This window comes from Hydra vulgaris, chromosome 01 (assembly GCF_038396675.1).
Source record: "Hydra vulgaris chromosome 01, alternate assembly HydraT2T_AEP".
Classification (NCBI taxonomy): domain Eukaryota; kingdom Metazoa; phylum Cnidaria; class Hydrozoa; order Anthoathecata; family Hydridae; genus Hydra; species Hydra vulgaris.
In genome coordinates this window covers 10,729,642-10,756,496 of record NC_088920.1, presented here as the reverse complement: position 1 = coordinate 10,756,496, position 26,855 = coordinate 10,729,642, and the positions used below count along the sequence as shown (strand labels likewise).

At 25.6% G+C, this 26,855-nt stretch overlaps 1 protein-coding gene across 1 annotated transcript in view; it reads left to right on the top strand.

The window, feature by feature from the left end:
- Positions 1–9,283: 9,283 nt before the first annotated feature.
- The window catches only part of LOC136075100 (uncharacterized), a 140,211-nt gene continuing 122,639 nt past the window's right edge, over positions 9,284–26,855 (top strand). The window contains exon 1 of the mRNA XM_065787365.1: positions 9,284–9,511. The gene's annotated coding sequence lies outside the window, so the exon portion shown is untranslated. The remainder of the gene's footprint in view (positions 9,512–26,855) is intronic.

Below are 26,855 nucleotides of genomic sequence, written 5' to 3'. Positions count from 1 at the left end.
CAAATGAACTTAATTAACACACCGTATATTGATCCTTTTGAATTTAAAGTAATAGCAGATGATGGCTCATTTTCTGTATTACACATAAACATTAGAAGCATGCAGCAAAATTTTGATAAACTTAAAGAATTTTTAAATATTTTAAACTACACGTTCGACATCATATCTATTTCAGAGACTTGGCATGATACAGAAAGTTCTCTTGAATTAAATTCTAATTATATATTACCATTTTATAAACTAATAAGTCAATCAAGAGGAAATGGGAAAAAAGGAGGAGGATTAGGAATTTATGTCTTAGAAAAATATGCTTTCAAGATAAAAAATATACTATGCTTTTCAAATGATAATTATGAAAGCCTTTTCATTGAAATTATTAATAAAAAATACCGAAACATTTTAGTTGGATGTGTTTATCGTCCACCGAGTGGAAAAATAAAAAATTTCGAAACTTTTATCAAAAATACGATTATGAAAATAAATAAAGAAAATAAGACATTATATATAACTGGTGACATAAATCTTGATGCTCTTTCTAACACAAAATTTCCAAAAATAAAATCTTTTTTTGATATGCTTTTTAAATTTAATGTCTTGTCAACTATTAATAAACCAACGCGAGTAACAAAAACCTCTGCAACAGCAATAGACAATATTTTTATCAATAATTATTTAGAAACGACATTTGAAACCGGTATATTTTTGACAGATATTAGCGATCATTTCCCGATATTCATAAAAATAAAAAACTTTAAATCTATGTCTGATTGTCATTCAAAAATTATACATTTAAAAAAACGAAATTTAAAACTGAGTAACACTAATAAATTAACAAGTAGACTAAAACAAGAAACATGGAACAACGTATATAAATGTAAAGATACTAATGAAGCTTACAATGCCTTTTTAAGTACATTTTTGGAGTACTTTAATGAAACCTGTCCAAAAGAGATAATAACAATTAAGTCAAAAGCAATTGCTAATCCGTGGATGGATAAATCGTTATTAAAGTGCTCAAAAAAAAAGCAAAAACTTTACAATAAATTTTTGAAAAATAGAAACAATGATAATGAAAAAAATTACAAAAATTATAAATTTTTTTACCAAGATCTCATTAAAAATGCAAAAAAAAAATATTACAGTAATCAAATTAACAAATGCAAATTTGATAGCAAAAAAACATGGTCCATCATTAATCTCTTAATGGGAAGAGAAAAACTAAATTCACCTTCTCTTCCTAAACGAATTGTTATTGAAAATAACGATATATTTTGTCAAAAACTAATTTCAGAAGAATTCAATAAATATTTTACAAATATTGGTCCAAATCTTGTAAATAAAATTGTACCAACATCTGTATCCTTTAAAACCTATCTTAAAAACACGAATAACGTTACCATGCTTGATTATGAATTAGGCTATGAAGAATTAGAGGCAGCCTTTGCCTCCTTAAAAAAAAAAAAGGCTCCAGGATTTGATGAGATATCTAGTGATATAGTTATTGCAAACAAACACAGTCTTAATAGACCCCTGTTTCATATACTTAAGCTCTCATTAAATTCTGGGATATTTCCGGATGTACTTAAATTGGCAAAAGTAATTCCATTATACAAATGTAATGATCATTCTGACATTACAAACTACAGGCCTATATCAATACTTTCTGTATTTTCAAAACTCTTCGAACGTGTAGTTTATAATAGAATCTATGATTACTTCATTAAAAACAATTTTTTTTACCCAAATCAGTTTGGCTTTCAAAAAAATCTCTCTACAGAGCATGCAATCATTGAAATAGTAAATCAAATAACTAATGGTTTTGAAAATAATAAATTTACTTTAGGAGTGTTTCTTGATTTATCAAAAGCATTCGATACAGTGGACCATTGCATTCTATTAGATAAATTAAGGCACTACGGAATAATAAATAAAAGTTATTATTGGATTAAAAGCTATCTTACAAACAGAAAACAATATGTAAATAATGTCCAATCTGGAGTATTAAATGTCATATGTGGAGTCCCGCAAGGATCGATTCTTGGTCCACTTCTTTTTCTAATATATATAAATGACTTTTGTAATGCATCTTTAAAAATGAACTCGGTCATGTTTGCAGATGACACAAACTTATTTCTCACCAACAATGATATCAAGAAATTATATGCAGACATGAATATTGAACTGTGTAAAGTAAACAACTGGTTTAAGGCAAACAAACTCTCACTTAACGCTGAGAAAACAAAGTATATACTATTTCACAAAAAAACACAAGAAGAAAATCTTCCTCTCAAGTTGCCTAACCTATCTCTAAATGATAAACTAGTAAATAAGCAATCCAATATAAAATTCTTAGGAATCATTGTTGATGAAAAATTATCCTGGCTTCCACATATAATATATATCCAGTCAAAAATCACCAAAATAATAGGTTTGATGTATCGAGTTCGCTCCTACGTCAATAAAAATAGTCTTAAATTAATCTACTTTGGGCTAATTCATAGCTTCATCAGCTATGCAAACATTTCATGGGCAAGTACTCAAGCGGCAAAGATTAAAAAAATTTATAGTCTACAAAAACATGCCTGCAGAATCATTTACTCAAAAAATAGGCGTGAACACGCTAAGCCCTTAATGAAAGATATGAAAATGATGAATGTGTTTGAAATTAATATCTACCAGCATTTAATTTTCATGTATCGTTATAATCACAATATCTCTCCTATAAGCTTTAATAACAAGTTTAAAATAAATAAAAATGATAGCTATAATCTTAGAGCGAATATGTCCAACACATATAAACTGCCTCGGATAATAAACAAATATTCAGAGTACAGCATTCTATATCGAGGTCCAAAAGTATGGAATACTTTTCAAAAAGGATTCAAAGGCACGGTAAATTCGTTAAGTTCCTTCAAGTTTTTAACAAAAAAAGAAATTTTTAAAATATAAGAAATGTTTTTGGTTAATCATACTTTGAATAATTTCTCATAAATCTGTTTTTGTTTTATTTCTACTTTTGTTGGTTGCTTATCAATTTTATTAGCGAATTACACGTTTTATTACGATATTTTATCGAAATTTTATTACGCATTAACATATTACGATATTTTTTTGAAATCTTGTTATAGGGGCTCTATGAAAAGATTGCGATAACGTACTGTCATCCTCATCTTCTTTGAGCCCCTATCTGTTTTACTTATTTTATTTATTGAAATTTTATATTACGAAGTTGTAAAATCTTATATTATATTAAAACAGAGAAAGAAAAAAAAAAAAAAAAAAAAAAAAAAAAAAAAAAAAAAAGATCCTATAATGAAAGCTAGCTATAATCAGACCATTTTCTTCTTGTTGTCTGGGTGTTTTAATGTTTTGTACATTTTTTCATTAGCAGCAATTCTTTTTAAATAGCATTCTTTTATAAGTTGGGTTAAAAAAAAATACAATAGTTCAAGAAATATTATGATTTGATGCAGGGTCAATAACTGTTATACAATTTATATAGAAAGCGTTTTTTTTTAAATTGACTTTTTTTTACAAACTTTTTTATAATTCTAAACTTAATTAAAAACATTATTTTCATATTTAAAAAAAAAAGATAAAGTTTCTATAAAGTAGTTATGTAAAACTTGCAAAACCATTTTATGTATACAAATCTCTGGCGCATTATCACTTCTCTGGAATCTTAAACAGAATGAGCAAAAAAGTTTATTTTTGTTATTGTTAAAACTAGATGTTTCGGAAAACTATTGTTCTAATATATTGAAACAAAGTCTAAGCTTTCGTAAACACGTTGTTTTGATTGTATATAATAAAAAAAAAATTGCTAAGGCTATAATTGAAATTCATTATTACTGATGGCTTTCTTTGGGTGGAAAGGGTTTTAGAACTTTGTGTTAATTTCGCACTAATAAAGTGTATAAATTACCCATCCATCTTAGCTTTAAAGTAAGATTAATGAATTAGAAAGGTAAGGTTAATGAGTTAGAAAGTATGTATTAGGTAGTAGAATTTGCGGAAATGTCAGAATGTTCCATCTCGTTTGATGTTGCTATAATTTGCAGCTTCAAAGCTGCAAATAACAGTATCTATTTAGTTTGAACGATTCTTATATAGGCTGGATGACAAAAATAAGGAACTGCTTTTTCTCAGCATTTTTTAAGTATTTACTCAACTTTACGTGAATTAAAATTTAAGCATTATCACAAAAAAAATTTTGTGTAAAGCTGGTCAATTTATTCCAAAAACGCTGAGTAATTGCTCGTATTTACAAAAAAAAAAATTTGAACAATTTTGCTCAAATTTTTAACCCTATATTGCACACATTTTGTTTCTTAAATAAAAAGTTCTAAAATTGAATTATTGAGTTTTAGAGCATTGTTTAAAAGCCAAACACAAGTTGTAATGACTTAAAAAATATCATGATGATAAAACAAAGAGAAACTTCTGCAAAGTTTATAATATTTTAAAATAAATAAATTTATTTGTTTTTAACTGATGTGATGCACCTTTGCAACATAATGCAATATCGGATTAATTACGTTAACTTCCAAAACGCTGAGTAAAAGCCTTTATTTTTTTATAAACCCGCTTTTTAAGGCTAACAAAATGAAGGCTAAAAATACGCTGCATTAAAAGAAGTTAATCTTGTTAAAATTAATCTTGTAAATTTAATCTTGTAAAGTTAATCTTGTAAAGTTAATCTTGTAAAGTTAATCTTGTAAAGTTAATCTTGTAAAGTTAATCTTGTAAAGTTAATCTTGTAAAGTTAATCTTGTAAAGTTAATCTTGTAAAGTTAATCTTGTAAAGTTAATCTTGTAAAGTTAATCTTGTAAAGTTAATCTTGTAAAGTTAATCTTGTAAAGTTAATCTTGTAAAGTTAATCTTGTAAAGTTAATCTTGTAAAGTTAATCTTGTAAAGTTAATCTTGTAAAGTTAATCTTGTAAAGTTAATCTTGTAAAGTTAATCTTGTAAAGTTAATCTTGTAAAGTTAATCTTGTAAAGTTAATCTTGTAAAGTTAATCTTGTAAAGTTAATCTTGTAAAGTTAATCTTGTAAAGTTAATCTTGTAAAGTTAATCTTGTAAAGTTAATCTTGTAAAGTTAATCTTGTAAAGTTAATCTTGTAAAGTTAATCTTGTAAAGTTAATCTTGTAAAGTTAATCTTGTAAAGTTAATCTTGTAAAGTTAATCTTGTAAAGTTAATCTTGTAAAGTTAATCTTGTAAAGTTAATCTTGTAAAGTTAATCTTGTAAAGTTAATCTTGTAAAGTTAATCTTGTAAAGTTAATCTTGTAAAGTTAATCTTGTAAAGTTAATCTTGTAAAGTTAATCTTGTAAAGTTAATCTTGTAAAGTTAATCTTGTAAAGTTAATCTTGATAAGTTAAAGCGTATTATACTTTTGTAAAAACAAACGAGATAATTCTCAAATTTTTAAATCCACATATCGATTAACGGAAAAACATTCTACAGTAACAATAAATATTTCTAAAAACGCAAGTGGTTTTGGAATTGATATTTTGACAAACAAATAATTTGACTTAACGAAAACGGTACGCAACTTTGATTTTATTAAGTTAAGAACAAGAATATTCTTTAATGGCGGTTTTAGTAATTTTTCAATTGATAATTGTTGTAAATGCTTTTGTAGTTTAAGTTTAACAATAATATGTTTACGCTAGTCTTAACTCTAATTTTTGAGGTTAATATACTAATCTAAGTTGTTATTAGAATTTGGCAGGTTCTCATTGAGTAAACAAAAAAAATTAATATAAATTGAGTCGGTGGAAAGAAGAACAATACTAGTCCAATATTTTTATTTTGAGAAAATCAATGTTTAAGTATTGTTCTTTGACCAGTTAAAATCTATCTGACGGCAAAAAAAATTAAAAGAAAGATATTATTTTTGTAGTACTTAGAGAGATCGGCATAAGTTAAATAAAATTATGAAAAAAAGTGCAAATAACAATATAACAGGTCCTCATTGTGTATAGAAAAAAAAATTAACTTATGTTGTTACTAGAATTTGACAGGTTTTCCTTAAGTAGAAAAAAAAATGTGTATATGTATATATAAATTGTAATTTATATTTGACAGGTTTTCATTGAGTAGAGAAAATAAAATTAATACAACTTTTTATTTTAATTTGACAGGTTCATATTGAATATAGTAAAGAAAAATTACTATAAATTGTTATTGAAATTTTACAGGTTTTTATTATGTACCGAAAAAAACTATTATAAAATTGTTATTAGAATTTGATAGGTTTTCACTGAGCAAACAAAAAAAACTTAATATAAATATTTATTTGAATTTGACAGGTTCTCATTAGGCGAAAAAATAAAAAATAATATAAATTGTTATTAGACTTTGACAGATTCTCTTTGAGTAGAGAAAATAAATAATATTAAAAATTGTAGTTAGACCCTGACAGTTTCTCGTTGAGAAAAGAAAAAAAAATAAATATAAATTGTTATTAGAATTTGTGTGTTTCTCATTAAATTAAAATATAATTATAAAAGTGGAGTTTTATATATGTATGTTAAGTTTTATAATTAAAATATAATTATAAAACTCAACATACATATACACATTTAAATATAAAGTTTACAAAAACAGGTTCCTGAATATATTCTACTTATTAAAAAAGTTCTTAAAAATCTCTTTATGGTTTGTTTACAGTTAACGATTTCAATACGTGACTAGCCTTTATTGATTAAGGAAAATTTTTTTAAAAGATATAATGCCATCATTTCCCAAAACGGTTTTAAACTAGAAGGATACTCTAGGTTAAATGCATAAAAAAAAAGTTTGAAGTGAATAATATCAACAATCTATTTTGGGAGGGGCAACTACAACACCTTTCATGCATAAAAAGTATTCATCTACTTAATAGTAGTCTGCAAGCTGCCACTTCTGGGTTTTATTCAATAACAGTTGAGCGATGATTTTAATAACACAAAATAATCATTAAACGGTTGTTGTCATCATATTTCTAAAATAAACAAAAAAAATTTAGAAACATGATTTTTTAATCAATATTATTAAGTTAGCAAAGTTCAACAAAACATATTATAACTTTTAACTGAGCAGGAAAATATATATATATATATATATATATATATATATATATATATATATATATATATATATATATATATATATATATATATATATATATATATATATATATATATATATATATATATATATTTATATATATATATACATATAAATATTTATGTATATATAAATATATAAATATATATATATATATATATATATATATATATATATATATTTATATATATATATACATATAAATATTTGTTTATATATATATATATAAAAAAAAATATATATATATATATATATATATATATATATATATATATATATATATATATATACTGGCGTAGAAACAGGAAGGGCGACCAGAAAGGGTGGAGGGAGCTTATCCCCCCCCCCCCCACCACCAGCTTAAATACCAGGGAGGGGCGGACACTGCATTTAGCCCCTTCATTTTCTAAATAGTTTTAAGAAAACTTTTATGATAGCAACAGCGGAATTATCATTTTTCAGTCTGCAGTGACTCAATCACAATTAAACATTACCATTGAAAAGTATATCCATAAAACTGTTTAAGATACTATTGCATACTAACTATTTTTTAAATGAATGTGTGCTGGAAAAAGATGACTAATCACATTAAAAAAATGATTAGTCACGTTGCATGTGATAAACAGTTTTTATCGATTTTGCTAAGTCATACGAAATTGAGAAGTATATATATATATATATATATATATATATATATATATATATATATATATATATATATATATATATATATATACATATATATATATATATATATATATATATATATATATATATATATATATATATATATATACATATATATATATATATATATATATATATATATATATATATATTTATATATATATATATATATATATATATATATATTTATATATATATATACATATATATGTATATAAATATATATGTATATATATATATATATATATATATATATATATATATATATATATATATATATATATATATATATTTATAAAAGAGATATTAAAGACTTAATAAGTCAATAAAAAACAAATTATACTTATAATAAGTAATATTGAATACAAAGCCTAAAAGTTGCTTTTTGTGCACTCCAAAAGAGCCTGAAATACACATCCGTCGTACTTATGATCAGTATATAAGGGGTGTTTTGTGTGTTTGTAAAGAGATTGACTATACCTCTTTCCTTTCCTAAATATACATTATTTTATATTGGCAAACTAATACCTTTAGTCAGAAAAATTAACTTTTTTATAGGTTAGCTGTTGATTAATGGAATTAATTAATGAATTATTATATAATTTTTTAATACTATAGAAATTTTATTGCTCTTGCCATTATTATTTATAACTTTCGTTACTGCTGTTTTTATTGTTACTACTATTATTACAATTACTATAAATAATTACTTCTGCTGTTACTTTTGCTCTATAAATGAATAAAGTTATTATTGCTATTATTACTATTTTTTAAATTAATTTTTGTTAATATAATTATTTGGTGTCACTCCTTTGATCAGAATTCTGTATGAGTGACTTTTTCCTCACAGGCGCGTAACAACCAAAAGGTCAGAAGGGGCCTCCGTATGCCTTGCCAAATATTTTTTCAAATATATAATTTTGATTAAAATGACTAAAAAAAGGATAAAAAAAGAAAAAAAAGGTCCTTAGTTCTATTTCAGGGCCCCCAAATCCAGCACTGCCTTCCCCCTCCTCGAAATAATTTTTGGTTCCTACGGGCCTGCCTTAATCAATTATTTATACTTCAGACATAAATTACAGCAATAGCGTAACAATTACTTTTTAATACTTTATGCAAGTCTGTATCATTATAATTGATTTCATAATTAATTAAATTATTTATATAAACACATATATATATATGTATATATATATATATATATACTTATAAACTGGGCGCTCAATGGTTCCCCATAATAATAATCACATTATAATTTATAATATATACAAATAAGAAAGATAATAACAAAGCCTACGAACCAAAATTCTACAACTCATATTTATAATAATGGTTAAATAAGTTTTTAGTACAGCAAAATTGTAACATTTAAAAAAACTTCTTCTTTCATACAACATGCCGCTGCTCCACAATAACTACGGCAACCGTTTTAAATTTGAAAACGAGGCGTAATTTTGACTTCTATTATATATTGTTTACCTAGTGTAACACGAGAAGTAACATAAGAAGGCTGGTGTTTGGTATCGTTTTAAAGTCAAATAATTATTGTTATTTTATTGTGAAAGTTTTATTCTATTGTGATTTATTGTGAAAGTAAAGTATTAGAGAATTTTCCTTAAAGATTTTGTCTTTTTTAATTGGTATCAAAAGAAAGTTGTATTAGCAAGTATGCTTGTTTTTTAATTATAAAAAGTTGCAAAAAGAGCTGTAAGTTTTGGATAAAAAATTTTTATATTTAAATTTAATAACTAAATAATATTAATATTTTAACAATAAATTAAAAAAACTTGTTTTTTCAACATAGGTTGTAACTCTTTCATATTATAAACATATTTCAACAATACTGAAACAATATAAGGCGCTATTCGACTTTCTTCCTCCCCCCTCCCCTCTTTTTAAGATTGATTATGATAGAATATTCTATACTGTTTCAGAATCGTTTAAAAACATTGGTCTATAAATTTGAGGAAAATACTCTAGTTTTTTTTATAGTATAAAAAACTACACTAAAAACGCTAATATTCGCCTTCTTTTTTAACAATTGTTTCGTCAAAATTTAACAGTTTGAACATTTAAAAAACGCCTAAAACGGTTGTTTTAATTTTTTTTGTTTTATTCATTTAAGGAATTAAGTTTTCTTATAAGTACTTATTTTTTTCGTATTTATTTTTTGTACACATGTAAAAGTTGAACCCCCATTTTAATTTAAATATTCCGAGCGTGGTAATGTGAAAAAGAAAGATTAGGAACTTTTTATCATTTGTTTATTAACTCTTTATGGCTCTTAGAAGACCGACTATGAACGACTTCAATTCTGTTTCCTCAACGGAAATAGGAGTCCGGTTTAAGTACAATATGAAGGAAACAATTCGATGGTGCAAAGCTCATGGTTTGCTTCCACAAAATATGAATTGTAGTGTATGTGGCGTGCCATGTAGACTGCAAGAGAAAAATGATTCAGTCGATCAGTCCATTTGGAGATGCACTGTAAAACGCTGTAGAAGAACTTTCAGCATTAGAAAAGTAAGTCTTTTTTTAAAAAATCGCTCTTACGTTTGTGGTAAATTTTAAGTTTGACCTATATCTGGAGTAAAGGTGCTGGATCAAGCCGAGGATTATCCATTAACGATATACGTCACGAACCGAACATTGTTAGCGACGATACATTTGTTGATTGGAATTAGTTTTGCCGATGTATTTGTGTTACTTATTTTATAAATAATCCTGATCCAAATGGTGGGCCTGGTTGCATTGTAGAAATTGACGAATCTGTTTTCTGCAGAAGAAGTTATAAAGTAGGGCGTATCATTCCCTAGCAGTGCATTTTTGGTGGCTACGAGCCTGCCTCTAAAGTAGGATTTTTGAAACCTGTTGATTAGGATTAAATTAAATTATGGAATAATATATTAACAAATGAACTTATAAAAATTTCTACGTTTAATGAGTTTAAGAATAAATTAAAGCAAAAACTACTGATGAACGACGTAGCGCTCAGCTTTTTCTGAAGTTTTAATAATTGCTACTGTTAAACTTACCCAATAATTAGAGGTTTGTCATTATGGGCTTGACGATCTTAGAAAAGGATTGTGCCACTTGTTATTGCTTAAATTCTTTATTTTTTTAAAAAAATAAAAATTATGGATTATAAGAATTATTCATATATTTCAAGGTATATGCTGATGTAAAAAGAACGCTTCAGGATTACGCGTATTTGCTTGCTTGCTTTTTAGTAATATAGTATCCTTGTACTAACTTTTATTTTTCTTTTTGTTTTTAACTTTTCTAAACCAATGCAAAAACAAAAAGTTGAAGTAGGACTTCAGGACCGATGATTTTTATTTTATTAAGTCTGTAGAAAAACGTTTTATATTATATATTGTTACGTTTTTTAATTTTTGTTGTCTTATATTTACGGTATAGACTAAGGGGCTTGGTGATAAAACCAATTATGTCTTCTTCTTTCCCCTACTTTCTTGCTATTTGTATTTATATAATGGTTTACGACTTTAATAAAACTATATAGCGAAAAAATATATATATACATATATATATATATAATTATATATATATATATATATATATATATATATATATATATATATATATATATATATATATATATATATATATATATATATTATATATATATATATATATATATATATATATATATATATATATATATATATATATATATATATATATATATATATATATATATATATATATATATATATATATATATATATATATATATATATATATGTATATATATATATATTTATATATAATTATATATGGTAAAGAAAGGCACTATGACCAATTAACTCATATGCTTTTTTTTATTTTAATAAATAATATTCTGAAATTCAAGGTTATTTTATTTTTAATAACAGACTTATTATTGTATTGGGCTGAACACTTATTTCTGGGATTAACTCTTCCTCATACACTTTGAAACAAAAAAAGGTATACACAACGTTAACACTGCACAGTGGGCCAGTAGGTGGACAAAATGGGAAAAATTTTAGTTGTCTAATCTTGAAAACCTATTTAATTTTAGTATCTACATATATTAGGAGAAATCTATTGATAATTTATTTATATTAAATCCCTTAGTTACCAGGACTCTAAGCATTTGAATATTGAGATAAAATAAAAAAATAAAAAATTTATAAATAAGTAATTAACGGTGACATCAACGTTGTGTTATATTTCAATTACATCTACGTTTTTGAAACACAAAATTAGGACATGTTATTCTAGAGTATTTAGAGATAAGAAAAACCAATGTGTGAAATAAATTTGTCATAGCATGTTATCTCAGTTATACTTTGAAAATCACAGAATAAAAAAAAAAATTTCTTAAGAAACTTATTTTTTGCCGCACAATAACTAATAATTACCACAATTTGCCATGTGTTGTCTTATATTTATTTGAGCTATATGATGCTTCAATCGAGTTTTAATTGATTGCTCGTCCCCTTAAATCCCCGTTCAGATTTTATGTATGTTTTAACTTGGTTGCTATGGTACTACATTTTGCATAGCAACAACTCATTTTTACATTAACGTTGTTTTAACAGTATTTTACTTGCGCTAAATACACAATATTGGGGGTATGTATTAAAATGAGTTTCAGAATTCTTATGAGGTTAACTTTTTTTGGTTACTATGGATACCTTACTTTGCATAACATAGCAACAACATATTTTCGGTAGTTGTTAGTAATTTAATTACTAACACTGACAGTAATTTAATTACTTTTAATTTTAATTACTAACACTTGTAGTAACTTAATAACTAACAAGTATTAGTAGTCCAGGCGGCATATATATTATAACATTTTACTTTTAAATACAAAATACTTGTTACAATAATTATTTAGATATGGTTTTGTTAAACTTAGACATTCATAATTTTCTCCAAAAAAACAATCTTAGTATTTCAAAACAAAATATTACTGAAGATATTAAAATTTATTCAGCCAAAATTTGCTGATTTTATAAACGTTGATTGTAGACATGCTGTTCCACAATTTGTTTACTTGTATAAAAAAAAGTGGAAATCTGCAAACTATACTGTGAAAAATTTTGAAAAGAAGTTTGTGAACTGGCTTAATGAATATTTAGTTGTCAGAAAAAAAGACAATGAACCAACTGCAAGTAGACGTGGTCGAAAACCAGTTGATTTGATAATAGTTCTAATAAAACTAACAAACGGCGTGTATCTTGTTTAATTGAATCTCATTCATTCAATGAATTATTTTTTGCTGCTAATAAAAAATTTAGAGATGAATCTGTTGTTATTGCTGCCAAGAATGATTTAAATATGTCAAATAAAGATAAAGCAACTAAATATTCAGCAGACGAAGCACTGGCTTTAATAACTGATGCAAGTCTGACAAAAGCTTCCTATCAATTGATTAGAAGCGGAGCCTTGGAGAAAGAATATAACATCTACCCCGCTTACAATGATGTCAGAGATGCAAAATTGAAATGTTATCCTGCAAACATAACAGTGGAGGACTATTCAGCTTCAGTTCCTCTAAAAGATTTAATGACTCATACTTTGCAAAGAATCTGTGCAGTTCAGGAACCTGTGCTAAGGCACTTGATATTGAACGACAAAGCAATAAAAACAATGACACTAACGTGTAAGGCTGGTATTGATCGTGCTACTGGCCAAAGCATTTATAAACAAGTTTTATCAGAACCCAACATTAACAGAGATTTAAAGCGTGAAGAATCATTATTTATTATTTGTCTTGTCCTATTGGATTTGACTGGATTTAACAACAGCAACGAAAAGGTGCCTATTTGGAGAAATCAAAAGTCGTCCTCCACAGCCTATTGTAGACCCATAAGATTTGCATACAAAATGGAATCCAAGGAATCTGTGATTGAAGAAGATCAGTACATTAAAAGTGAGATAGAAGGCTTGGGTATGATTTTATTAGAGGTTTGCGGATCTTCTATTGAAGAGAATTGTATTATTGAACTTACAATGATTGATGGGAAGGTTCAAACAATATTATCTGAAAAAAATAACTCATACCAATGCTGTTCAGTGTGTGGTGTCTCTCCAAAAAATATGAATAGTCTTGATATCCTTAATATAGATTATACTAACAGAGAGTTATATGGTCTTTCCAGTCTTCATGCATGGATTCGATTTTTTGAGATGTTATTGCACATTGCATATAAAAAAAAAAGAAACAAGAAAGTGGCAAGCAAGATCTAAAGAACACAAAGAAAAGGCATCTGTAGCTAAACAAAAGTTTCAGACTGATTTTATGAACAAAATGGGACTTGTTGTTGATTTCCCTAAAAGTGGTGGTTCTGGAACAAGTAATGATGGCAATACCTCAAGGCGTGCTTTTGCAGCATATGAACAAACAGCTGAAATTCTGGGTATTGACCAAAACCGTATATTCAGATTTTACATTATCTTGGTAACGCTCTCTTCAGGATATGAAATAGACTGCTTAAAGTTCGAGGATTATTGTTTTGACACTTTTAGACTATATGTGTCCCTTTATCCATGGTATTACATGGCTCAATCAGTTCACAAAGTATTGATACATGGACATGACATAATTAAAAGCCTTACATTACCCATCGGACTTATGTCAGAGGAAGCTCAAGAGGCTAGAAATAAAGACTTTAAATCTTATCGCGAAAATTTCAGCCGAAAAACATCCAGAAAAGCAACAAATACTGATCTTATCAATAGACTCCTAGTTTCCAGTGATCCTGTTATTTCATCATTGCGTAAATCAACATCACACCAAACAAATCATAAAGCATTTCCTTCAGATGTTTTACAATTACTTAAACAATCTTCAAACGATATTATTGTTTTATAATTTTTTGATGTAATTTAAAATTGATAACGTTTTCTTGCACTATTTTTTGCTTTTATTATTCCTAAAACATTATTTACTTAAATACTCAATTTTTATTCAATATAGGTGGGTCAAAAATCCGATAAGATATTCAAATATCAATTTACCACTTTGTAACTAAGGAAAATATCCGGTAACTAAGCAATATAAGTATCCATAACAACTAAATTTAATAAATTATCACTTTTGTAAGAAGTGTGATCTTATTTTGGTACTCATGCCAAATTTAGTGAATATAGCACTTATAAAATATCTGCAGATAACAAAAGTAGGTTGTTGCTAAGCAAAATAAAGGTATCCATAGCAACGAAATAAAAAAATATTACCTTCATAAAAAGCGCAGACATCATATTAGTACTCATACTAATTTTAGTGAATATAGCTCTATTATTAAATTAGTTATGAATTTTGTCCAGTAAAAGTGCATTCTGGCCCACTGTGCACTGGTATGAAGTGAAAAAGAAAATCCAAATTAATAAAGAACTCTAAGTAAACTGCGTATGATAGTACTATTTTCTTCTTTTAAAAATGAAATAAAAAGCGTTCCTCTAAAATTGTATTTATTTATTTAAAAGTTTTCTTTTCATAGTAAAAAAAAGTAAATTCTATTTTTTTTAACTGAGTTTTTCTAATATCTCTTAAAATAAGTAAAGACCTCGGTGCAAAAACGATATAACTCCTTTTTTACAAATTGTTCAGGAGAATAAAAAAAGCATATTAAATTTGAATGTAAGACATAAGTATCATTTATTCAAACTCTTAGTTAAATGGCATAAGAATTGCTCTAATCTAAATTTTTTTTGTATCAAATGTTAGATCTTTTTATTATTATTTACTAAAATTCCGTTCATTTCTAAAAATTGACCAAAAGTTGAGTTACATTGTTTTTGCCCAAAGGTCTTCGGTTGTTTTGCTTTGATTTGCGTAAAAGTATTTGTTTACCAGTACCAATTTAATGTTGCATGGTTTTTATTTTTAAATTTAAATAATTAGTTAATTCATCAGTATCGGCATCGGGGTTGGCATCGGTGTCGGCAGCGGTGTTGGTCTTTTCCCATCCATCGGCATTGGTATCGGCATCGGCCAAAAAAGTGATATCGGTACATCATTAACCTTTTAACTGTGGCATAAATTAAAAATATATATATATACATATATGTATATATATATATATATTTATTTATTTATCAATATATATATCTATATATACATATATATATATATATATATATATATATATATATATATATATATATATATATATATATATATATATATATATTTATTTATTTATTTATTTATTTATCAATAAATGTTTATATATATATATATATATATATATATATATATATATATATATATATATATATATATATATATATAAATTTATATATATATATATATATATATATATATATATATATATATATATATATATATATATATATATTACGGTGTCATACTTTTTTTTTTTTATATTTTTAAATATTATATCGGCTCATAGAGCGAGAGCCATTATCAATCTTATAAAACCGTTTAAAAAGTCGTTTAAAAAGTTTTAATGAAAGTAATTAAATGATGTCATGGTGTCAATGAACGTCAGATGTTCATTATTTATAAATTTTACAAAAAACGGTTTTCAATGGAGACTCATTACCCAATTGCCATTGTCGCGACTTGAAACGTTTTCTTTTGGTTTTGAACGTTGTATAAGTTTTATTTCAATGGTCTCGCGATTTTTTCTTGAGTCGTTTTTAAAAAAACGTTTCACATAAACTTTCACATAAACTTTTAAAATTTAAAAAATTGAATATGAAAATAATTACTGAGTTACTTGTAAAACATAAGAATGATATTCTAGAAGAAACAAAAAAGCAATTAAGAGATCATGAAAAAGTATTCACATCATAAACAGCAGCAAATATGAAACTACTTATTGAGCGGTTCGAAAAAAATGAAAAAGTTGGTAGCGAAAACTTAATTAAAAGCAATAACATTACAAATGAATTTAAAAAAACAAATAAAAAAGTTATGTCTCTTGCAGCTGATTGCAACGATATTATCAAAGCTATTCAAACTAACGAAGTGATTATTACGGATAAATTTGAAGTTTTAAAAAAAAAACGAATGAGTTAAGCATTGAAATGAAAGGCAATAACTAAATACTAAAAATAAAAAGTAAACTTAGAGAAATCGAAGATCGATCTCGAAGGAGCAATTTAAAAATAGAAGGCATTAAGGAAAACGAAAATGAAAATTGAAGTGTTAGTGAATCCAAAATGCAGAAGCTCTTTGAAGATATACTAGGTTTAAAAGATATAAAAATTGAGAGGGCTCACAGAACTGGACTTAGAAGCACTCATAAAATCGACCAATTGTTGTCAAACTACTAAACTTTAAAGACAAAGTAGACATTTTAAAACAGGAAAAAAATTTTAAAAGAAAAAATATTTTTATTAACAAAGACTACTGCGATGAAACCACAATTATAAGAAAACAGCTTCGAGAACAACTGAAAAAAGAACGAGAAGGCAAAAAATATGCATTAATATTAATTGTGTATATAATGAAAAATGTTAAATATACATAAAATCAAATTTGTTGATATTAGTTTTCTTGACAAAGGGTTTCTAAAAAAAACAGGCTTTCAACAAGTACATATAGAAAATGAAGATATTTATTTATACATTTTTTTTTATACCTAATAGTAATAAATACTCAATGTGGTACTCAATAACAAGATTGGTAACATTTTTCTTCGAGCTCCTTATGAAATGTAAATATTTCCAATCCAACTTTTTTTCTCCGTTAAAAAGAATATAAATTTGAAACAATACGATAAATTTGCACTTCGATGGCTGTACCTCTCAACAATATGATTAATGCATACAAAATTTGACATGACAATCTTATTATAAGAGGTTGTGCTATAATTTTGACCAGTACTTTATTTAAATAGATAGATATAAATATAGATATGGATATAGATATATATTTATATAAATTAGTAGAAAATCGCTTTAAATTACAAAAAAATCATAAATGTCTTAAAATCATAAATGCCTCTACCTAATATTTCATGTACATCGAAAATGACTTATTAATATTAATTAATATAAATTCATACTTTGTGGTTAAACATTTTTGATATTTAATTCTCGTGTAAATAAATAGACTCCTTGAAAAACGTTATTGTAGTTTTTGTCATTTTTAATTCTCTTTTTCTTTTTCCAGTTCTTTAAAAGTGTCTGTTCGAGCTGAACAAAACATTCAGGTTAAAGTCTATGCAATATTTCTTTCAGCTTTTTTTTTATTTCATTACTGTTATAATAGTTCTTCATCAATTGTTAAATACTTCTTTCTATATCATAAAAATTCTTTTTGTTTGACCTTCGTTTTTCAACATAGTATAATCTACAAACTGGTTGGTTAAGAAGACAGCAAAACAGGTTAGTTGAAAGTTTACATACATACACACACATGTACATTAGGGTGACAATTATTTTGTAGAAAAAAAAAAATTAAAACTGCATATAATTCTTTTCGCCGCCCCTCATTATTATTAGAATTGTTTTTGTTTTGATTTATTAGGTCTAGTACTCAAAGAGTACTGTATTTTTGATTTTTTATTTTTTTTGTGTATTTGATTTTATATTTGTTTTATGTTTTTTGGTTTTATGTTATTTTGTATTTTTGATTTTTTATTTTTTTGCCGTTGTGCGTAAAGAAATCGAGAGTTTAGAGAGAATATATATGACGCCTAAAAATGTTGCCCAATATATTTATTATTTCCGATGTGGAAATAAATTCTCAGAACATTCTGCAATAACAGAATATATATATATATATATATATATATATATATATATATTATATATATATATATATATATATATATATATATATATATATATATATATATATTTTAAATTTTAGAATCAACGAAAATAATTTTATAAAAAAATTTTTAAACTTTATTTTACAGAAGTCTGAAAGTATGATTTTTAATGTTTTCCAATAATGATTTAAAATTTGGTTATTCTATTGAATTATTTCATTATGAATATTTCCCTTTTTTTACATAAAAACGAAGCACCAAGAGAAACTGAACATCAGTTTCTCTTGGTGCTTATATTAATTTTATATTTTTAACATAGAGCAAAGTACGTTGAAAGTATTAACTAATATTAACACATAAATATTAAGAAGGTTCATGACTTTAACATATTTATGTAAGCATTTGCTCACTTGTTTTGCTTATTAAAAATAAGCAAAAAATAGTGAGCACAACCTATTAAATTAAGATTGTCATGTAAACAAAATTAAAGCACAACCAAATAAATTAAGATATCAAGATATGAAAAAGAATTGAACTTGAGAACTAAAACTAAAAAAAAAAATTTCTAAATTTTCTGTATACATATAAGGTTAAAAAAAAAGGAGAAGTTTAAAAATAGATTAAAGAAAGATTTAAAAGATAAAAGAAAGGTTTATATCAAAGTTAAACAGATTTACAGGACTTTTACATAAACAATACGTTACGAACACTGTAGATAAAAACTTACGAACACTGTAGATAAAATGTGTTAAAACATTTGTTCCTATATGTTATGGTCATACTTAAATTGTATTGAATGAAAACATTTTTCATTTAATCGATTGTTTTTAATGGTTGAAGATATTCGATCTGTTTGTCAAAATGAGTTTTCTCATTTAAGAAAGTATCATATATCAGCATTTAGAAAGTAGAAAAGTGAGTGTTATCAATAGTTCACAATATTACGCAAATTATTTCTAGTCACTTGGCCCTTTTAAAATTAGAAATAAAAAAATTTCAAGTCATAAATTTCCTATATTTTACAGCATGTTAAAGTTAGTGATTGTTAAACTTTTAGCCATTTTTTTTTTTTTTCGAAAGAAAGAGCGTCTTATCTCGACAAAAGCTTCACTCAAAAAATTATTAAAACTACTTTAAAAAAACTTTATAAAATTATAATATCGTTTTTGATATATTTAATAAGTAAATTAATAATAAGTTATTATTTTCGAAATAAGTTTGAAATAGCTACTTAATTTAATAGCTACTGTTTTCTGTGGAAACTGTGCTTTAAAATTCTTTTATTTGAAATTCTCTTTGAATATTGGTGCTTTTAGAATTCTATCCTGATTCACATAATTTGCAACTCTTTAAATATCCCTATATATATATAATTATATAATATATTTATGTTATGTTATGTTAAACTATCTTATGTTTAACTATCTATATTTGAGCCAAGTTGAGTGAAAAAAATTTAAATCATAATTGTAGAAATAAAAAAATAAAGAATTTCGATTTTAAAAGCTTTACCTTGACTTCAATTTCGTACCAATGTTGCTTATATGGCTAGAGCTGGCATCGAACCTAGGACCTCTGGGTTGAGAGCCAGAACTCTAACCACTGCGCCACGGCTGCTCATCCTGCATCTAAATATAAGGAGTTTAGAAAAAAAATTTGATAAACTTAAGGAATTTTTATTTCCGAATAAAGAAATTGAAAATAACTCTAACTTTTAAATTAATAATTATAAAGTTATTAATCAATTAAGAGGATCTAAAAAAGCAGGAGGAGGAGTGCGCATTTTCATAAACAATTCTTAAGATTTTAAACTTCGTTATGAATTGTGCTCAATAACAAAAGATTATGAGTTGTTAACCATTGAGGTATTAAACAACACAAGCACAAATATAATTTTACACGTCATATATAGACCGCCTTCAGGTAATATAAAAGCATTTAACAAACACTTTAAATGTTTAATTACAAAAAATGATATTTGTGGCAAACTAATTTAATTTGTAGGCAATCTCAATTTACACTTGAAAAAAATAAAGGTGTCAGAAATTTTACCAATATTGTATTTCAAAATGGTTTCATTCAAACAATTAACAAACCAACACGCATAACAAAAAATAGTGCCACATTAATTGATTAAATCATAATTAACAAATTAAAAAACATAAAAGTTAAGACTGAAATATTTGTCACTGACATTTCAGACTACTTTCCAGTGTTTATAATTTCACAAAAAAACATTAATACTTTTATAAACATTCATCCATTAATACTTTTATCAATCTTTTATCCTTAACAAATTGGTAAAGTATTTTAAAAATTAAAAATGCAGAGGAAGCTTATGATTGTTTTCATAGCATATTTCAAAGCCACTATAATGAAGCTTTCCCGATTATTAGTAAGTTTATCAAAATCAAATCCTAGCAATATCTTTGGATAACAACGGGAATAATAAAGTCATCAAAAAAAAAAAACGCATATGCGAAAAGTTTTTTAAAAAAAGAACTTATGAAACTGAAACAAAATATAAAAACTACAAACGGCTCTTCGAAACAGTTTAAAAGTATTCAAAAAGGCAATATTATACTAATCTGTTACTTAACTGCAAAAATGTTTTACAAAAAATGTGGCGCATAATGAAAGAGGTGATAGGTAAAAAAATCAAAAGCACTAATGGATTTCCCACAAAACTCATTAAAAATAATCGCTAAATTACTAATGGTTCTTAAATCGCTAACTCCTTCAATTATGCGTATGTTAATACGGGCCCAAGTTTGGCCTCAAAAATAAAAAATAGTAAAACTAGTTTTGAATCATACTTAACCTCTAATAATTATCTTATAGAAAATAATAAGTTATCTGAAAAGAGCAACTTGATGCCGTAAATTTATTAAAATCAAATAAAGGCAATGGAGTTGATGATGTAAGTAGCAATATAATAATTAAATCAATATTTTATTTAAAAACTACGCTTTTTAACATTTTCAGTCTCTCTCTAGAACAAGGAATCGTTCCTGACAAATTAAAAGTTGCAAGGGTGATACCAGATCTATAATATGGAGATGCAACTTGTATAGCAAATTACAGACCTATTTCAATTCTACCATGCATCTCAAAAATATTAGAACATATTATGCATAAAAGACTGCACTATTTCTTAGATATTACTAACATTCATTATAATAAACAATTTGGATTCAAAAAAGGTCAATCTTCTGATTAGGCAATTATTCATCTTGTTCATAATATTCTTAAATCTTTTGATGAAAACAAATATTCTTTAGGCGTTTTTATTGATCTCAGCAAGGCTTATGACACTGTAAATCATTATATTTTAATAACCAAATTATAAAACTACGGTATTTAACACTCGAACCTTAAATAGTTTAAAAGCTACCTGTCAAACAGACACCATTATATTTCTTATAATGATGGAAAAACTGACAACATAAATATATCTTGTGGAGTACCACAAAGATCTATATTAGGACTGCTCTAATTTTTAGAATATATCAATGATATAGGCAAATCTTGTAATGCATTAGGCACAATCTTGTTTGCAGATGATACTAATGAGTATATAAATAAAAATTATATTATACTCTTTGATAAATAAAAGAATATTTGTTTCCTTATTAAGCAATATTAAATGTTATTTTATACAAAAAATGTCGCCTAACTATATAAAAAAGTTACAAAAGAACGATGTTTAAAAAAAAATTGCTATTAATGTAATTTCTTTTGCTTCAAGTTTTTTCGAGTTAAAAGATGTTTTATTTTCCTAGTTTATTATTATTTTTTAAATGTCTCTCATTGGTTCAGTTATTCTTTTTTGCGCTTTATTATTGTTTTTTGAAACATTATCAATGCGACTTAAGAATCAGGCCAGTTTTTCGCAACTAAATATTATTTCCGTGGTCATTTATATATATATATATATATATATATATATATATATATATATATATATATATATATATATATATATATATATATATATATATATATATATATATATATATATATATATATATATATATATATATATATATATATATATATATATATATATATATATTTATATATATATATATATATATATATATATATATATATATATATATATATATATATATATATATATATATATATATATATATATATATATATATATATATATATATATATATATATATATATATATATATATATACCGTCATTCGGGGTGACTTTAATAGGTTTTTGAGCATTTTTGCAAATAAAGTCTTTCGTATAAATTTTTTTTTGAGTTTTATTTTCTTGATATAACATTATATCTTTCCTTTATAGGATTCCATTAAGTATTACCTTTTTTTTTTGTTCTAATATATATTTTTTTAAGTTAAAAATGTAATTATTCTCAATCCTTCGTTGGGGATTACTTTGATAGTTAATTAATTCTTAAAAGCTTATCAATTAAGCTTATTATTTAATTATTATTAATAAAATTAATTATTAATTCTTAATGGAACTCTTTTCTGAAAGGCAATTTAAATATGGCAAAATCTTTAAATTCAACTCAGTGTCCAACAAAAACTAACGTTTTAAATCTTACAGCTTAATTTTTATTTTTGTTTACAAAAATTGTTTTTTAAGCATTATATCTGGTTATTTAACTGTTTGTATTTTTAAATAATAAACTTTTATATATTATATGTATAGTATGATATTATATATATTTAATTGAAAATTTGCATTTAAATTTAATTGAAAATTTGCATTTAAATATTTTCTCTTTATGACCTTTTTGTGACCATTAGCATCTATTAATATTACATCATCTTCTAAACTTTTTGTTTCAATATATATATATATATATATATATATATATATATATATATATATATATATATATATATATATATATATATATATATATATATATATATATATATATATATATATATATATATATTAATTAAAAATTTTTTACTTTTCAATATTATATCTTTTGTTTTATCTATTTTATATATCTTTTTTTATCTATTTGAGGGTGTTTGTACTTTTAATTGATACATCTTATTTTTTGCTCTATTTTTATTTTTAATTATTACATCTTCTTTTTTACTATTTCTTTTTTTTTATCCTAAATTTTTTACTTGATTTATTAACCATATATTACTAATATTGTTATGATCTGTAGGGGCTCTATGAAAAGATTAGGTTGGTATCTTGCCATCCATATCTTCTTTGAGCCCCTGTCTGTTTATTATTTATGCATTTGTAACTATATTTTATTATTTGTGAAAGGAATTGTAATTTATATAAACAGCAAACTAAAACAAAATAAAAAAAAAAATAAAAAAGCTATCTTCACAAGTGCCATTTTTACTTTTTTTAAGAGTTTTACTAAATTACAACACAGTATACAAATATATCTTTAAGATTTTACTGCTAAAATTATAAATTTCGACAACAAGATTGGTTATTGAATCTATCCACAGAACAATATGCTAAACATAAAATTATAATATATCAATAGCATCATTAGAGTAACTGTAATTCGCATTTATAAAATAATACTAACAAAAAAAAAGTACTGTTTGTATAATAGGTGTATGCATATGAAACCGCTGTTTTTTCTTTGAATTAGAACGTTTGTTTTGGAGATGTTTTATTTATATTTCTTTGAATGTAATTTCCATTATTTTCTACTACTTTTTGCCAATTTTTTGGTAACTTATGAATTCCATCCCAATAGAATTTCTCAGGTTTAGAAGCTATCCAATCATCGAGCCATTTTTTGACCTCTTCATAATTCGAGAAGTGCTGATCTGCCAAGCCATGTGACATTGATCGGAATAAATAGTAATCTGATGGAGCAAGGTCTGGTGAATACGGCGGGTGGCATAAGACTTCCCATCCGATAGTTTTCAACGCTGTTTGAACAACTTTACAAACATGAGGACGAGCATTGTCATGTTGAAGAATTATTTTATCGTGTCTCTCAGCATATTCGGGTCGTTTTTCTTCTAATGCTTTTCTTAAACGGAATAATTGGAGTCTGTAAAGTGGCCCATCAATTGTTTCTTTAGGTTTTAGCAACTCATAGTATACCACACCAATCTGATCCCACCAAATAGACAGCAAAGCCTTATTTCCATGAATATTCCTCTTTGGTGTTGATTTTACAGGTGCGCCTGGGTCAACATAATGTGTTGTGCGGACTGGATTGTCAAAATAAATCCATTTTTCATCTCCAGTCACTATTCGATGCAAAAAAGACTTTCTTTCAAAACGATTCAATAACATTTCGCATGTCACTAAACGCCTTTCAATATCACGTTCTTTCAATTCATGTGGAACCCATTTTCCTTCCTTTCTTATTTTACCGAGAGCTTGTAAACGTCTTGAAATTGTTGCCTGATCAACATTCAACTCTTCTGCTAATTGTTCTTGGGATTGAGCATCGTCTTCGTCCAATAAACTTTGCAATTCTGAATTTTCAAATTTTTTTGGAGGTTTACCACGTTCCTTGTTGTCAAGATCGAAATCGCCACTTTTAAATCTTCTAAACCAATCTCTGCAAGTTGTTTCAGATAAAGCATGGTCAGAATAAGCTTCTACAAGCAAACGATGACTTTCTGCAGCAGTTTTCTTTAAAATAAAATAGTGAAGTAATACTTCCCGCAAATGCATATTTGAAGGCACAAAGTTGTTCATTTTGAAAGATGTATAAAATTATCTAGATATGAATAAAATCAAATTAAAAACTATGATATTTAAAGCAAATTGAACGTAGTTTCACACACATAATCATCCATACATTAATTTTGTCTTAAAAAGAAAATTAACTTGTCTTATTTTAAACAGCGGTTTCATATGCATACACCTATTATAAATATTAAGTACCAATGTACTTTAATTGTTTAACTCCATTTGAAATAAAAAAAAGATTCCAAAACAAAAAAACCTAAAAATCTCAATTTCTGAAGAATTTATAACAACTAGTGTTAAAACCGGACTAGAAATTAGTTGTTTTGTGTAGTACCTCTAAACTGCTGCATGGTACTAATTAGTAAAATAATTATTAGAAAAGTGTTAATTTACTTAAATGAAATGTTCTGAGTTCAACCATTTAGTGAATATTTTTGACATCTTCTAATAGCATATCTGATTCACTTAACAGACTTTATCAATATTTTTTACATTTGCAAACTCTAGTTGAAAACTATTATTTGTCTTTGGTGGTTGAAGATGTTGCAATATACTTAAGAAATGTACAGCAAAAACGTGTCTCCTTCTTGTCATTACTTTCATTGGGATAAGCACTATTACTGACTTCAATGTCTTCTATTTCAGACAAAGGTGCAACATTCTTTGAAGCTATTTTTGATTTTTAGCCTTTAATTAATTGGTTTTTGGTTTTTTTTCTGTTTTGATGTTTGTATAACTAATGTCATTTATTGTGATCAATTTTCCTGGTGCAAATTTTTTCCCCCTCTTTTTCTATTGTTTTTCCTGTTGCATCGTTACCACAGTACTTCGTGAGAATATCTATTACATCCTCATTTAATATTTCTTTTATGGTCTCACCGCCATTGTCTTTAGTAACATCTGGAAGTTGTTTTAATACTTTTTCTCGATTTAATGGATATATGCTTGAAGCATCAAATCCCGCATTAAGTTGTCTGCTTTCAGTGTATTTTGCAACTTTGTCAAGAGTGCTGGGAAATGGTTTTTTGGAATTGAACCCTAGATTCGTGATTCTCTTTTCCATCTTTTAAGGATCTGAAAACACCAATATCAAACGGCTGTAGCAGATGTGTGGCATTTGGGATTAAACATGTATACCGAATATTATTTTCCAGCATGCTGTGATAGTATTAGATGAAAAATGTGAAGTTAAGTTATCTCCAATCACAACTTTAGTTCCCGTAAGAGATGCTGTTTCTGGAATAAAAATTTCCCTAAACCAACGTTCAAATGTTCTAGAGTTAATCCAACCAGATGTAGCAGTTTGCAGCTTTATAAACAACCATGGGAGAAAGATACAGACTAGCTGCACTCCTACTGTACATAATACTAATAGTTCCTTTAGAATGCTGCCTTTTTTCATTTTACGCGTTTTCGGCCACGTTTACAAACTATTGTTTTAAAGCCATGATTATCACTCACATTTCCCTCATCATTGTTAAATATAATGGTTTTAGGAATGTCTTGAAATGTAATGGGTAACTCATTGAAATATGAACATACTATTCGAGCAGTCTGATTTTTGCGAACAATGAAAGGTTTTATCCTATCAAGGCCAGGCATGTTATTTTTAA